Consider the following 16630-nt stretch of genomic DNA (forward strand, 5'->3'; position numbering starts at 1 on the left):
ATTGAAATAAAAAACAGCTATGCCGACAAAAGTTTTGTGGCGGTTGCAAACGCCCGACACCCGTCTCCAGAGTGTGACCCCCCTCACGTCCGCGGTGTGCCCCCCTCATGGACGGCGCCGACACCTGGAGGGCGGAAACGGACGCGTCGGGTCTACACGGTGGATGTAGCTGTGGGTTTGGCCCGAATGTTGCTCCCGGGTGTCCCTACGGGCGACCTGACACAACCGGGTGCAGAGGTCCACTGGTCAAAGCCCGTCCGTGGGAAGTCAAAAAGCTAGATCTCGTGGTCAACCGCTCCACGGTTAGGCGGGACGGGGGCCCTGGGGGGGGGGGGTAGCAATGCCACCGGAGCATCGTACTGGACCCTCATACATGCGAGGTGGTGTTGAGGCATGTTCAAAGAGGCGACACGCATCTCAGGGGCGTGGCCCCCCTAACGGACGGCACCGCCGCCGGCACCTGGAGGGGGAAAACGGACGCATCGGGTCTACACGGAGGGGATGTAGCTGTCGGTTTGGCCCGGATGTTGCTCCCAGGTGTCCCTCTGAGCTGACCTGACACAACCGGGTGGAGAGGTCCACTGTTCAAAGCCTGCCCGTGGAAAGTCAAAGGGCTAGATCTCGTGGTCAACCGCTCTAGGGTTAGGCAGGATAGGAGCTCTTGGGGGGGGTAGCAATGCCACCGGAGCGTCACACTGGCCCCTCATACATGCGGGGTGGTGTGGTGGCATGTCCGAAGAGGCGGCACGCGTCTCCGGGGTTTGGCCCCCCTCACGGACGGCGCCACCGCCGGCACCTGGAGGGGGGAAACAGACGCGTCGGGTTTACACGGAGGGGATCTTGCTGTGGGTCTGGCCCGGATGTTGCTCCAAAGTGTTCCTATGGGCTGACCTAACACAACCGGGTGGAGAGGTCCACTGGTCAAATCCCGTCCGTGCAAAGTCAAAGGGCTAGATCCCGTGGTCAAACGCTATAGGGTTAGGCGGGACGGGGGCCCTGGGGTAGCGATGCCACCAGAGCGTCGCACCGGGCCCTCATACATGCACTACAAGAAAACTGTTAATACGTGACGGTACTAGTCCGTCACAGGCCAGGCAAAATCCGTCATGGGTGCCCATCCTTGACGGATTTGGAATCCGTCATGTATATCGCATCATAATTTGAGATGGTGTTGTCCATGACGATTTTCGACCGTCAAGGATCTACCCCAGGCCCGCCCGAGGCCCAAACCATTGTGACGGAACAGACCGTCATGGACCAACGCCACGTAGAGTTTTCAATTGACCAACTGGAATGACGTGGCAGCCACGTGGACACGATTTTTCGTCACAGAAATCGTCATGGATATCCTACATGGGGTAGCCCATTAGTTCGACCCGTTAGCCTATTTCATTCAGCCCAACTTTCAACAATTACATTTTAAAGCATGATGCGTTATGCAAATCGTAATGCTAAGACAAGGTATTTCCAAAGTGCCTCACGTGCACATATGAATAAATATATGCAGTCATCTGCAAGCATCTATAACATAGCAGTTTACAAAATCCTCCACGAGATGATAATTTACAACATAGATTAATAAAATATATCACTCAGCAAAGTTAGGAAACAGTACAATCCAGTTCACACCAAAAGAACATTTAAACTAGTGAAGTTGTTATTCAAGTTCTTGCCATCGGCCCTCCTGATGGAAACTATCATGTCGTGCGAATTTTGATGGGCAACACCAAGTAGCCTGGTACGCAATCATACCTAGCATATTTACAAGACCATTAGATATTTGTAGATATGCATAGATTGTAAAATATGAGAATTATCAAAGTAAAAATGAATAACTCATGCTCTCCAAAATTCTTAAATCTTGCAGTGCTACAAACGAGAATAACATAGTATCCACTACATATATAAGTTTCATGTAGATCCATATTAATTAAGACAACCAAGTTGTGGGTAAAAAATTTAAATGTTACATACTTGTGCATATCATCCAAACAAGAAAAAGAAAAAAAAACTGGTCTAACAAAGGGGGACAATACATACAACAGTGCACAAGATTCGTTCAATTATCATATGTCTAGTGATCCTTGATGATAATAAAAGAAGGGATAGTTATGTGTTGAGAAAACAAACATCTACATACTTCTACAGTTGTGTCCAGTAATACATTATTTTTCCAGCCTTGTAAGTAGGCATGAATCAACTTGTCAATATTGACAGAATGGCACCTTTGGGTACCAACAATTTGCATAAATGAGGTTAACCAACCCCAGAACCTACCCTATTAGAGCATTAAGAAATTGGATATACCCTGAATAACAATATCCACATATTGTTAACACTTGACAGTTGGAAACTTAGAACAAAAAAAGGTATATAGTGAAAATAATAAAACCAAAAGGCTATGAAGGAGATAGTAATGGACCTATCTAAGAATGTGGACATTTTGCCCAAGGATACATTTCACTTGTAACGCTAAGAGATCATCAACAATTATCAAGCGTACAGCTGAAGAATTAGTATTTGACAGTAACAATGATAAAAAAATAAGTGGCGATGCAAAATTACCACCAGCAGTGAGGTAACGCGATGGTGTTGAGAAAATTGCGTACAAAATCTGGGTGTCCATGAGATAGACCTGGGCAAAGCATTAGCATACTGTTAAACAACTTTTGGCAGAGAATTAGGATTGACACATACAAGAATTTCATTGGAGCCCAAAGTCAATGATAACACTAATATTATTATTTGCTACAAACCAAGATCAAATAAGAACACCAACATTTTCAAAGCTGTAGATTGTTACACTATTTCATTATTTGTGTGTGGCTCTAAATCTCTAAAGCTGCAGATTGTTAAACTTTCATTTTAGAGCCTCAATCATGTTGAATGGAGCAGCGTATTTAGTGGTAAATGTTGTGCCCCTCACTCTAGCTCAGGGAGTAGCTTATTCAATGGTAAAACTATGTGCCCCTCCCTCTGCCTCTCAGCTTTTGTAGATGGAAGAAAGTTACTTCTGAAGCTTTTTTTTTTGAAACCGAACTTCTGAAGCTTTAGAGAGTAGCTTATTCAATGGTAAAACTATGTGCCCCTCCCTCTACCTCTCAGCTTTTGTAGATGGAAGAAAGTTACTTCTGAAGCTTGCCGTGGTATGTTCAATCGTAGAAGTTTCACAGCACCATATACTAACATATATTGCAAAAATGTGCCTTGAATGTCACATGCACACACCAAAATACATCCAACATTAATTCAGATAGGAAAATGTACGAACATATGCAGGATTTTTTTTCAAGAATACCGATCAGTCCTTAAGCTAGGCATGGTCAGAACTAACAAGTACTACCTCAGTCTCAAAATATATATACGTTTTTGTAGGCTAGTTTAGCCTATAAAAACATTTTATATTTCAAGATGGCAGGTAGTATGTCTGAACTAGCATTGATATTTGATCCTAATAGCAACAAACATGAGTACATCTAACTTAGACAACTTCTGCTACAAATAAAAATGCACTGGTATACTATACCAAACAACCACTTCTCGGTGTAGAAGTAGTTTGCAACTATGCTAGGGAGTAAAGTGGTAGATAATATAAAAATATAGGGATATGCCAGACTAATAATAATAGAAAGGAGAAGAACAGTAATATGGGCATGGCCTAATTTTTGGTTAGGGACTAAACGTGAACCACCACACAGCTTGTCTAACTAGTACGGTAGTTACTTAATTAACTAGCAGATTACACAAACTCTACATTGCAAATGCTCGCACGGTGAGAGAAGAAAAGGGAAATAGCCAACAGTGCTAGTCTATTGTTGGCTGTAACTTGCGAGTATCAGGAAATAAAGCGGCCACGTTTTCTGCATCAGGTTCAGTCCAAGAAAATTGGAGAGTCCCTGGAGAACTATACTAAAGAAGAGCAGCAGTCACTTGGAAAGAAAAGAAAAAACCAGAGTGAGAGGCTCGACCTTCTTGTTCTCTGGGGAATCATGGTTGTCGGGGCTGCTAGCCATCGAGCTCATCTGGCTCGAGCGTGGGGTCCCGGTCGTTCCCATCCATCAAACTGGAGAGGCAGAGAGCTCCTGCTGTTCTGAATCAAAGCAAAAAAAAACTTTGATTGGGGATGGGAGAGAAGAGGAAGTAATGGATAGAGGAGACGACCGGGGGGGGGGGGGGCAGGGATGGACCTTGTGAGGGGTGTCGACGTTGCCGGCGAGGTCGAGCTCGGGCCTGCCACAGGTCACGGTCGTCGTCCTCTCCTCATCCGGCCCTTGCTGCTCCAAATCTCCGGATGGCGAGGCAGTTGCGCGGCCTGTGAGACGGAGGAGGGAGGTCCCTGCCGTAGATCCATGGCCCAGGTCATGGGTTGTGAGCAGCTGAGGCGCGCCACGGCGGCTAGGGTTGGCCGCGACTTCCATCGGGCCGCTGCAGCCGCTGTCGCCATGGATCTCAGGCCGTCATCGTCGCTTGGAGGCGGGGAGGTTGAGACAGAGGACGGGGGCGAGGAGAGGAGAGGAGAGGCGAGGCGTGGTGGCGGCGGATGTAGAAAGGGATTGGGGACGGGAATCTCTTAGGGTTTGCTTTTATACGGGGAAAGGTTTAGGGCTTTAGGCGGGCTTTAGTGGGCTTGCGGGTCTATACTAGGCCGTTCATGACGAATTTCGAAACTGTCATCGGAAATCCGTCATGTATTAACAAGTTTCTTGTAGTGATGCGGGGTGGTGTGGTGGCATGTCCGAAGAGGCGGCACACATCTCCGGGGCGTGGTCCCCCCTAACGGACGGCGATGACACGGTAGTAGCCATTCTGCGGTAACGATGCGGCGTGAATATTATTAAATACTCGGAGCGCGATAAAATCATGAGTTTTTTTGCACGACGTGGGCACATGTGCTATAGGAACGATAATATTTTTTTCATAATTTTTGGTGATGGAGAAGTATCCGAAAAATTCCCTCTACGCGGATTGCCCTTCGCGCGTCTACGGCTGTGGCCGGCGGCCTCCGGGGGCTAGGATGCCGCCAAATCTTGCGTAGGCGGCCTCTCACAAGTTTGGAAGTGTTGTGGTGGCGGCAAACGCCCGACACGCGTGTCCGGGGTGTGCCCCCCCTCACGGACGGCGCCGCCGCCGGCACCTGGAGGGGGGAAACGGATGCGTCGGGTCTACACGGAGGGGATCTTGGTGTGGGTCTGGCCCGGATGTTGCTCCAAAGTGTTCCTATGGGCTGACCTAACACAACCGGGTGGGGAGGTCCACTGGTCAAAGCCCGTTCGTGCAAAGTCAAAGGGCTAGATCCCGTGGTCAAACGCTATAGGGCTAGGCGGGACGGGGGCCCTGGGGGTAGCAATGCCACCGGAGCGTCACACCGGGCCCTCATACATGCAGGGTGGTGTGGTGGCATGTCCGAAGAGGCGGCACACGTCTCCGGGGTGTGCCCCCCTCATGGACGGCGCCGCCGCCGGCACTTGGAGGGGGGAAACGGACGCGTCGGGTCTACACGGAGGGGATCTTCCTGTGGGTCTGGCCCGGATGTTGCTCCAAAGTGTTCCTATGGGCTGACCTAACACAACCGGGTGGGGAGGTCCACTGGTCAAAGCCCATCCGTGCAAAGTCAAAGGGGTAGATCCCGTGGTCAAACGCTACAGGGTTAGGCGGGACGGGGGCCCTGGGAGGGTAGCAATGCCACCGGAGCGTCGCACCGGGCCCTCATACATGTGGGGTGGTGTGGTGGCATGTCCGAAGAGGCGGCACGCGTCTCCGGGGCGTGGCCCCCCTCACGGATGGCGATGACACGGTAGTAGACGTTCTGCGGTAACGATGCGGCGTGAATATTATTAAATACTCGGAGGGCCATAAAATCATGAGTTTTTTACACGATGTGGGCACATGTGCTATAGGACAGATGGTAATTTTTTCATAATTGTTCGCGATGGAGAAGTATCCGAACAATTCCCTCTACGCGGATTGCTCTTCGCGCGTCTACGACTGTGGCCGGCGGCCTCCGGGGGCTAGCATGGCGCCAAATCTTGCGTAGGCGGCCTCTCACAAGTCTGGAAGTGTTGTTGCGGTTGCAAACGCCCGGCACGCGCCTCCGGGGTGTGCCCCCCCTCACGGACGGTGCAGTCACCGGCACCTGGAGGGGGGAAACGGACGCGTCGGGTCTACACGGAGGGGATCTTGCTGTGGGTCTGGCCCGGATGTTGCTCCAAAGTGTTCCTATGGTCAGACCTAACACAACCGGGTGGGGAGGTCCGCTGGTCAAAGCCCGTCCGTGCAAAGTCAAAGGGCTAGATCCCGTGGTCAAACGCTACAGGGTTAGGCGGGACGGGGGCCCTAGGGGGTAGCAATGCCACCGGAGCGTCGCACCGGGCCCTCATACATGCGGGGTGGTGTGGTGGCATGTTCGAAGAGGCGGCAGGCATCTCCGGGGCGTGGCCCCCCCTAACGGACGGCGATGACACGGTAGTAGCCATTCTGCGGTAACGATGCGGCGTGAATATTATTAAATACTCGGAGCGTGATAAAATCATGAGTTTTTTTGCACTACGTGGGCACATGTGCTATAGGAACGATAATATTTTTTCCATAATTTTTGGTGATGGAGAAGTATCCGAAAAATTCCCTCTATGCGGATTGCCCTTCGCGCGTCTACGGCCGTGGCCGGCGGCCTCCGGGGGCTAGGATGCCGTCAAATCTTGCGTAGGCGGCCTCTCACAAGTTTGGAAGTGTTTTGGTGGTTGCAAACACCCGGCACACATGTCCGGGGTGTGCCCCCCTCACGGACGACGCCACCGCAGGCACCTGGAGGGGGAAACGGAAGCGTCAGGTCTACACGGAGGGGATCTTGGTGTGGGTCTGGCCCGGATGTTGCTCCAAAGTGTTCCTATGGGCTGACATAACACAACCGGGTGGGGAGGTTCACTGGTCAAAGCCCGTCTGTGCAAAGTCAAAGGGCTAGATCCCGTGGTCAAACGCTACAGGGCTAGGCGGGACGGGGGCCCTGGGGGTAGCAATGCCACCGGAGCGTCGCACCGGGCCCTCATACATGCGGGGTGGTGTGGTGGCATGTCCGAAGAGGCGGCACATGTCTCCGGGGTGTGCCCCCCCTCACGGACGCCGCCGCCGCCGGCGCCTGGAGGGGGGAAACGAACGCGTCGGGTCTACACGGAGGGGATCTTGCTGTGGGTCTGGCCCGGATGTTGCTCCAAAGTGTTCCTATGGGCTGACCTAACACAACCGGATGGGGAGGTCCACTGGTCAAAGCCCGTCCGTGCAAAGTCAAAGGGCTAGATCCCGTGGTCAAACGCTACAAGGTTAGGCGGGACGGGGGCCCTGGGAGGGTAGCAATGCCACCGGAGTGTCGCACCGGGCCCTCATACATGCGGGGTGGTGTGGTGGCATGTCCGAAGAGGCGGCATGCGTCTCTGGGGCGTGGCCCCCCTCACGGACGGCGATGACACGGTAGTAGACGGATCAGGCACTCGCATAGTTACCGGATCAGGCACTCGGTAACGGTACCCCTCAGTCAGTTGCTCTTCTATGTATCACCTTTCGCGAGACCATAGAAAAAATATACGTGATATTTTAGAAAATTGTTGTACAATATAAAAAAAAGATCATGTCATTAAAAATAATGTTTCAAACCATTAAGGAAAATGTATGGTACATTTTAAATAATGTTCATGCATGTAAAAAATATGTATAAGAAAATATTAAAATATTTATATAAAATAAGAAAACATTAAAAAATTTATACAAAATAAGAAAAGTAAAAATAAAAATATGCCGACAGCTTTGCCGTCGGCATAGCTGCGGACATACGAAAGCTTCTACGCGGATCGTTGATGTGGATAATAAAAAAGAAAAAAAATGTATCCCTACGGCTAAGCCGTCGGCATAGGTGCCACGTGGCGCCCCAACCTATGCCGACGGCTTAGCCGTCGGCATAGTTCACCTTATCCACTCACTCTCTCCCCCATCCACTCAATCTCTCCCCCACACCCGACCTGCGCCGACGCCGCACCCCCCGACCCCGACCTGCGCCGCCGCCGCACCCCCACCCCGAGCTGCCGCCGCCGGACCCCCCACACCTCCCCTGCCGCCGCACCTCCCACTCCACCACGCCCCCTGCCGCCGCCGCCGCACACCCCACCCCTGCCGCCGCCCTCCCCGCCTCCACACCTGCGTCGCCGCCCCCGCCTCCACACCCGCCGTCACCGCCGTCTCCACCCGCCGTCGCCCCGGCCTACCGCGACCGCGCGCGCGCTGCCCCGGCCTCCCCTGACCCCGCCGCTGCCCCGGCCTCTCCCGACCCCGCCGGTACTCCTACAGCCGGCCGCGGCTCCGTCCGGCCCCGTCCCTCCCGTCCCCGACCGCCCCTGCCTCACCATCCCCTCCACCGCCACGCCCCCTGCCACGCCCCTCTCGGTGAGCCACATTTTTTTTCATTTTTTTTTGCATTTTTTGTACTGTTGGATGGATGAATGAATGCATGGATGGATGTTGGATGTTAGATTGTTAGGTTAGATGTTAGATGTTAGGTTGTTAGGTTGATATATAGGTGAATATTGGGTATTAGGATGTTAGATTGTTAGGTTGCATTATTTTTATCATGATGATCTTGTCATTTGAGATGTGCTCTAAAATTGGTATAAGATGAGTGATTATTTTTATCATGATGATCTTGTCCAAAAAATTGAACCGGACAAAATTTGACACTTGACAAAATATGATTTTTTTCATAGTTTTAAGTGTCAGTGCTTAATGTTAAGTAGCTATGTGAGATGTGCTACAAAATTATGACATAATGAGTGGTTATTTAATCATGATGATCTTGCTAAAAAAATTGAAGGACAAAATTTGACACTTGACGAAACATGATTTTTTTTCATAGTTAAAAGTATCAATGCTTAATGTGAGGTGATGACCTAATTTTTTTTCACTCGGTGTAATTAACAGGATTTGTGGTGGTCCATCTTCGTGGAGTGATTGTCGACGTTGGAGGTGTTGGTCCACGATCGTCCATCTCCTTTGATCGACTACATCGGAGGGTGAGCAACAATTCCATGACCTCGTCCACTTTTTTTCCATGTCACTAGATTAAATTTTCACATCAAGTTGCGTAACCTAGGTCTCCCGTCCGAAAGGGTTGCATCGATAAATATGCATTCAATTGCATATTTATCACCGCAGCTCTTTCAGATTGTCTAGGGCTTTCCACGGACAGCCCGAGGATGTGTAGATTGGGTACGTTGTTCATGCTCTACCCCATTCCGAGACAGGATTTCGGCGGCGCCTCCCTGTTGTTCTCCGGATGCACATTCTCTCGGCATTTTGCCGAGATGTGTATTTGGAGAACAACGGGGAGGTGCTGCCGAAATTTTGTCTCGGAATGGGGTAGAGCATGGACACGTACTCAATCTACACATTCTCGCGTGGGATTAGGACCCATCTTTACCTATTAGAGATGTAGGTGGATTAAGTGTCGTTTCTCATCAACCTTGTAAAAAATAAAATATTGATGTGAGTAATTTAAATGAATCCTTAATTTTGTTGTGTGGCTTCCAATAAAGCAGAGATGGCAGATAATCAGTGGATGTATAGTGGGTTTTTCCGTCGGAATTAAGTAACAACAGAATGGGTCGAGAAAACTGATGTGTTTTTGAAAGAGATATTCCGTAGTCCAATGAGGATGGTGCCAGAATGCCCGTGTGCCAGATGTAAGAGGCGTATCCGCAGAGATAAGAGTGAGATGACTAAGCACCTTCGCACGCATGGATTTATGCCCAACTTTAATATGCCGATAAACTTTCCCCAGCGGGACCGTGGTAGAGAGGATGTGATACGACAACGCGTCGCTGGTTATGAGGACGATAGGGTTAGAGACATGCTAGATGATGTCTTTGCTGCACAGCCGACACCTCCGTCACATTCAGCGAATGAACCGGAGGAGCCGGAGGAAACCGCAAAGGCCTTCCTGGAAATCTTGGCCTCGTCAAAGAAACCTCTCTATGAGGGTGCCAAGCTGTCTATGTAAGGCATGACGGATGGGCGAGTTTGGTGGATAGGTGGCTCGGCGCCGATGCAGAGTTTGCTGCCAAGAGCATCAAGGCCCGGGCTAACCGTGGAGCCGACGGGACACACGGCCAAGGAAACAGGAACCACTGGGGCTTCAAGGCCATGAAGGTATATCTATGTGCATGATGCATTTTTGTTCTTCTTTACCGTCATGTTCTTATGTATGGCTGACTTCTATTTGACGTTGTAGGAGGACAAGTTGAAGAGGCCGCTCTCAGACATGGAGTCGTGGAAGCTGGCCCGCGAGCGGAGTCATCGCAAGGAGGGCGAGAGCCAGTACTACGGCAAGACCGAGGAGCACCTGGGGTCTTACATTCATCACTATCAGGAGTTGCATCCGGATGTTCATTGCTGAGGTCGCCCAGTCTCAGATCGACGACACGGCGGTGGTGGCCATCCAGGGGAAGAAGAATGGCCGGTATCCGTGTTTCGACGGCTTGATCACTCCTTCGATCTCGTACACACAACTTCGGGCTACCAACCCGAGCCAGTTAGAGAGTACAGGGCGTTCACAGACTCCCTTAGCCCGCCAGCATGCTGTAAGTACTTCCTCTTTATCTTTTTCTATCTATCATTCTCAGTTTATTTTCAGCATTGCTCACTTAGAAACAACCTAAATTATGTAGGCATATAAGGAGTTTGTCGAGCATAGGAATCTCGAGGTGCGGGAGTACTTGAAACGAGTGAAGGAAAACGATGATTACAACCGTCAGATGATGACGGTTAGTTTTGCCCTCTTAAAACCAAGCTAAATTTTTGCACTTTCATTCCTTCTGATCTTCTAGTTTGCTTGTTTAACTAACATTCAGGCTATGTTGGCGTCTTGGACTAACCGCATGGATCCACCACAAATGGGACCCCCCCACCACCTGCGGGAGAACCCCCACACGTGCCCACGTTCGATGAATGGGTGGCACTAGACAGTGATGGTCCGGTTAGTACATTTGCCTAACTACTGGCAAACTAGTTCTCGTTCATTCAACACTATCATATCATATTTACCGTTAGAATCTTTTCTGAAACATGTAGGGGACCGGTGGCTCGACTCCTGCTCCGTCGACCCCAGTCACTCCGATCTGGCAGAGTGGTGGTGGTCGCGATGGCGGTTTTGGCGGAGGTGGTGGTGGTTTTGGCGGAGGTGGTGGTGGTTTTGGCGGAGGTGGTGGTTTTGGCGGAGGTGGTCTTGCTTGATGATTCCGTGCATGTGGCCATCGTGCCATGCCTTTCATATTCCTACTTTTATGATGTTTCATGTCTTGCACTACTTTTATGTTCATGAACTTCCGTCGGTGATGATCTTTAGATGATGTGATGAACTTGAGTATGTTTAGATGATGATGGTGAACTTGAGTATGTTTAGATGATGAATTGTCATATTTCTGCATAATTTCATATTGTTTTGTTTTGAAATGCTATCAAATGAATTGGAAAAGAGAAAACAGGGAAAATAAATAAATAAAAAACTATGCCTACGGCAAAGCCGTCGGCATATATAAGCCCAGGAGTTACCAGGGCTCGCCACGTGGCATATCTATGCCGACGGCTATGCCGACGGCTTTGCCGTAGGCATAGCTGGAAATCTATGCTGACGGCTTTGCCGTAGGCATAGCCCTGCTGCCAGGAGGAACCAGGAAACGACACGTGGCAGAGCTATGCCTACGGCAAAGCCGTCGGCATAGATTCATCTATGCCTACGGCTTTGCCGTAGGCATAGCCCTGCCACCAGGAGTACCACGGGTTGCCACGTGGCAGAGATATGCCGACGGCAAAGCCATCAACATACCTCTGCCACGTGGCGTTTCGTGATTTGTCAGCGCTTTTGACGGCGCCGTCCGTTGCCGTCAGAGAAAAACACTGCCGACGGCTAAACTATGCCGACGGCTGACGTCAGGCCGTCGGCATAGGCCCCTATGCCGACGGCTATACTATGCCGACGGTCTGACAAGACTGCGCTGACGACATCTATGCCGACGGGCCTATGCCGACGGCAATCGTAGGCATAGATCTATGCCGACGGCCTAGGGGGCTATGCCGACGGCCCGTGGCCGTAGGCATAGTCCGCGAGTCCGGTAGTGTGAATTTCCTGTTCATCCATAAGCAGCAGTCGATGGAGCATGCGTGGCTGCCTCAGCAGATTGACCAACTGCCAGTATCAAAAATAGGAGGAGAATAGTTATGTTTGGCGTCATAGATTGACACAGATTTGATCACATGAACAAAGGAAGTTTCAGGAGTAACTTATTAGGTGTTGTACGAATCGAATTAAAGTGCTGTATGAATCGAAGTAAGCAGAAGTTTGTAGGTACCTGCATAATTGTGTTGCCTCTCTACCTCTCCGCCCCCCTCAGAACTGCTCAAGGAAGTTCATGAATAAAAGAGTCTATGTTATCTCGAAGCCTTATCTGGATGCTCGGGTGTCTTGGATGGACGTTGATGGCATTGGTCAAGATTGTTTCCGCGGTGCCAGCCCTTCTTTGTGCCTCTATATCAGCTCCCTCAAAGTAAATATCAACGTCGACTTGCCTGAGTCTTGGCAGGTGCCCCACGCCCTCAATGGTCGAGGGACCGTGACGCTCCACCCCATTCTTATGGATATCCAGTTCCAACGTTTGGAGTTCGGACATCGCCCCTGCCATGAAGGTTAGGCACGGGGCGAAGCACGTGATTCTCACATATCTGAGAACCTGGAATGCCACCACACCATCACGGATGATAATCCTTTTTTCTGGGGATTTTCGTATCCACAGCCACAGGTGCAGTAGATTAGGTAGTCCTGCAAGCAAATCAACGTCCTCCTGAACCAGTTTCTCAACATTAATTCCCAACTTCCAGAGCTTTTGGTGTTGGACGATCCAAAATGGAACCCTCGAAAACATCCAACTTGTTGCAACATGGAGTTCCTCAAGATTGCTCTCAGTACTGCTAGTGCTCAGAGAACCCAATTCAACAGATGGAGGAAAATATATCTTACTACCAGATCGAAGATTTCTCATATTGCAACTGAGAAGTTTGGCCACCGAACACCAGAAAATATCCATAGGAATTCCATGTTGGCTGGTGGTATGTCCAACAACATCGCAACAAAAATCAAGATGACTGTGATTTGTAAGTTCACTCAGACCCTTTAGATTATCCACCGAGTTCATGTACACATCAAAGAATGTTAGAGTACGTAGGGCCTTCATCCTACGGATTCCATCAGGCATCCTTGTTCCAATCGGAACATGCAGATGCAACAGGCAAGGCAAATCAACAATATCAGATGGCATGGCAGTAGTAATATCTATATCCAATTTCAGTGTCTCCAAATGTTTCAGGTCCCCAATTAGGTTTGGCAACATAAGGGTTGGCATCTGTCCCTTGGGCCTCCTGATGCTCAAATTTTTCTTCTTTTTTTTCGAATTGATGCTCAAATATCTAAGATGAAATAATTTACAGATTGGTGTGAGGTCAATCCTATCAGCCATGCAACCAGCCTCACAATCCACATTTAGAACTCGGATGGACTTGAGTTCGTACATAGAAAACTTGAAACCAGACATGCCAAAAAGTGCAAGAGATCGAATATGCGGCATGCTTAAGCTTGCTTCTAGTGTGTCTTCACTCGCTCCATAATCCAACTGAAGTGAAAGTCGACGAAACTTTCTCTGCAAAGCTGCGTTCATGCCCTGTAGATCATCTACCACACTAAGAAAGTTCTCTTCTTCCGACTTGAGTCTGATTAGATCAAGAATCATATCATGAACTTTACACCATATGACCTGTCCATCGTACCCAATTTTTGTAGGCTGGATCATGCTCCTATTGACAAGCTCATTAAAGCAACTTCCAGCAACTTTAATTGCATCCTCGCCATGTATTTTACCGATGAAACCTTCAGCCACCCATTGCTTCACAAGATCGGCCTTTCTAATATTGTAATCCTCTGGATACATGGCAATATATAGCAAGCATGTTTTCAGGCGACGAGGAAGATTGTTGTAGCTAAGGTTCAGTACCTGTCTCATCCCCTCCAATGTCGGATTTGTTCTCAAATTTGAGCTTAAAGAATTGCACACATACTTCCATTGCGTCACTGATCTAGTTGGTTGACTGACCAAAAGACTAGAGATACTGACAATAGCAAGCGGGAGTCCACCACATTTTCTTAGAATTTCATTTGAAATCTCTCCTAACGGTTGAAGATCAAGTTGTCCAACTCTACTGAAAAATAATTTTCTTGAGTTTTCATCATCAAGAGGCCTCATCTTGTAAACGAACTCATGCCGGTGGTTGCAGCTTGCCTTAGCTACAGCCTCAATTCTTGTGGTTGTGATTACTTTGCTACCTTGTTGGTTCTCTGGAAAGGCACAACGAATAATTTCCCAAACTGATTCATCCCATATATCATCAATGACAAAAAAGTACCTGCCAACGTTTTATGTTGAATATGCGCTCTATTAGTATACACAAATTCAGATGTTAAAATAACAATAGAAGGAACAAAATGGAGACTGTAAAACTTTAAACCCAACGGGCATACAATAGGAATTGAGACGTTACTGAAGTACCTTTTGTCTCTTAGGTGGTCTCTGATTTTGTCAATAAGATCTTGCGCCTCGTAAGTATGAGTTGGTTGTGTTAACCTAAGTTTTGTGATGATCCTATGGAGAAGCTTCATCATGTCAGGTCTCTGTGATATGGACACAAAAACCTTGCAGTCATAATGCTCTCCATGCTCATTGTATACTTGATTTGCAAGTGTAGTTTTTCCTAGACCTCCAAACCCAACAATAGAAACCACTCTAAGAGGCTGGACAGATACAACCTCCTCGTCCGCTGCCAACAACTTGGTAATATCCTCTTTTGGACCCTCCATACCAACAAGGTTGGCTGGCTCTATGTAGAGCGCAGGCACCCGAGGATCTACACCTACATAACTAGAACTAGAGGCACATTCATCAAGCTTATACCTTTTCCGACGTTCACTAACATCTTTGACCCATGCCTTCAGTTGTTGGATTTCGCCGGCAAACTGGTGACAATGCACTGAACAATTTTTCCAACAAATCCGACATCTCCCCCATTAGAATTCTCACCAGATTCATGTATGAAATCATCGATGCAGTCCTCGATGTGAAATGACATATCCATCACCTGGTTCTTCCACTCCCTCGTCTGTGGATCAAGCTCCTCTTCCATGTTGTCTAGCTTCTTGAGGACAGCATCCATGCTGCTGAGCTCATCCCTGAGGAACGCCACCTCCTGCTGCATGCTCCCGCGCTTCGCGTACTCCACCCCCATCAAATTAGCCAGCTTCTCTAAGACAGAGTTCATCACACCGGTGGAAACACTCACCAGTGCCTCAGCCGCCATCTCTATAAGCTAGCCTCCTCGCTCCTTTCCCTTGGTTCTGTAGTGCACTCTCTTTTCCTGGTTGAACAGAGTAGCATGCAGAGCTTTGTGGTGCCCGTGGTCTTATCTCTTCTAGTGCAGAAAATTCAGCAGATGGAATTACGTTTATTTATTTATTTTTCCTATTATATGTGGCTGAGGTTGTGTGTGATCTCCTTTTCCTGGTTGAAAACAGTAGGATGAAGAGATGTGTGGTGTCCATGGTCTTATCTCTTCTGGTGCAGAAATTCAACGGATGCAGCTACAATCTCTATTTGTTTTCCTATTATATTTGACAGAGGTTGCGTGTGCTCTATTTTCTCCGTGTTGCCCATCGTCTTGTTATCTCTTTTTGTGCAGAAAATGTAGAGCTTTGTGGTGGCCAGATCAAGTTTTTTTAAAAGGAGGAATACCCGGCTGCATCAGAATGATGCATGCAGCCATATTGTTAAATGGAATATCCAAAAGTTCTGCAAAGAAGTACAAGTTCACTCAAAGCTTAAAAATAAAAGAAGATAAAATTTGCCACAACCAGCAAAAACAGAACTAGATGACTAAACACCTAGCTTATTATTAGACTGCCATCCAAACCGGTTGTAGATACCCGAGCTACCATCTCTCATTGGGTACACCCAGTATCCAAAAGCTTCCCAACTTCCGCAGAAGTGAGTAACGACCACGTACAGACCCATGTTGTGGCCCTGTAAATAACCTGCAAAAAATTTATACGAGTTTCTCTATTAAAAACAATGTCGGTTCTGTAGCTCCATATAACCCATAGTAATGGTGAAATCCATTTCTGAGCCCGGGCTCATCTGCACCCGTGTTGAATAAAAAATCAAAACAAATACTAGAAAAATTCAAAAAATTCCAATTTTTACCCCACAGTAGAAAATTTGATGCGCGAGGTCTGCCCTAATTTTCAAATCATTTGGACAATTGAGCAACTCTCAGCAAAAATGGCAAATTCAGGGTCGGTAAAACAGTTTACTGTTCATGTACTGTTTTGATCCAATTTGTCTTTTTTGCTGGGAGCTACTCAGATGTTCAAATGAGCTAAAATTTGGAGAGAACCTCACGCAATAAATTGTCTACCATGGGGAAAAATTTGGAATTTTTTGAATTTTTCTAGTATTTCTTTTGAATTTTTTATGACTGGGTGTAGATGAGCCTGGGCACC

At 48.4% G+C, this 16630-nt stretch overlaps 1 pseudogene across 1 annotated transcript; it reads right to left on the reverse strand.

Moving 5' to 3' along the window:
• Positions 1-1480: 1480 nt before the first annotated feature.
• On the reverse strand, positions 1481-15484 carry LOC147962319 (disease resistance protein RGA5-like; annotated as a pseudogene). Its single transcript, XR_015611995.1, has 4 exons — positions 14628-15484; positions 12384-14484; positions 2566-2635; positions 1481-1752 (listed from the first exon to the last, which is right to left on the reverse strand). The product of XR_015611995.1 is annotated as a disease resistance protein RGA5-like (transcript).
• Between the last annotated feature and the right edge of the window lie 1146 nt (positions 15485-16630).

The sequence above is a fragment of the Triticum urartu genome, chromosome 7A, assembly GCF_056163025.1.
Source record: "Triticum urartu cultivar PI428250 chromosome 7A, HENAU_Tu73, whole genome shotgun sequence".
NCBI lineage: Eukaryota > Viridiplantae > Streptophyta > Magnoliopsida > Poales > Poaceae > Triticum > Triticum urartu.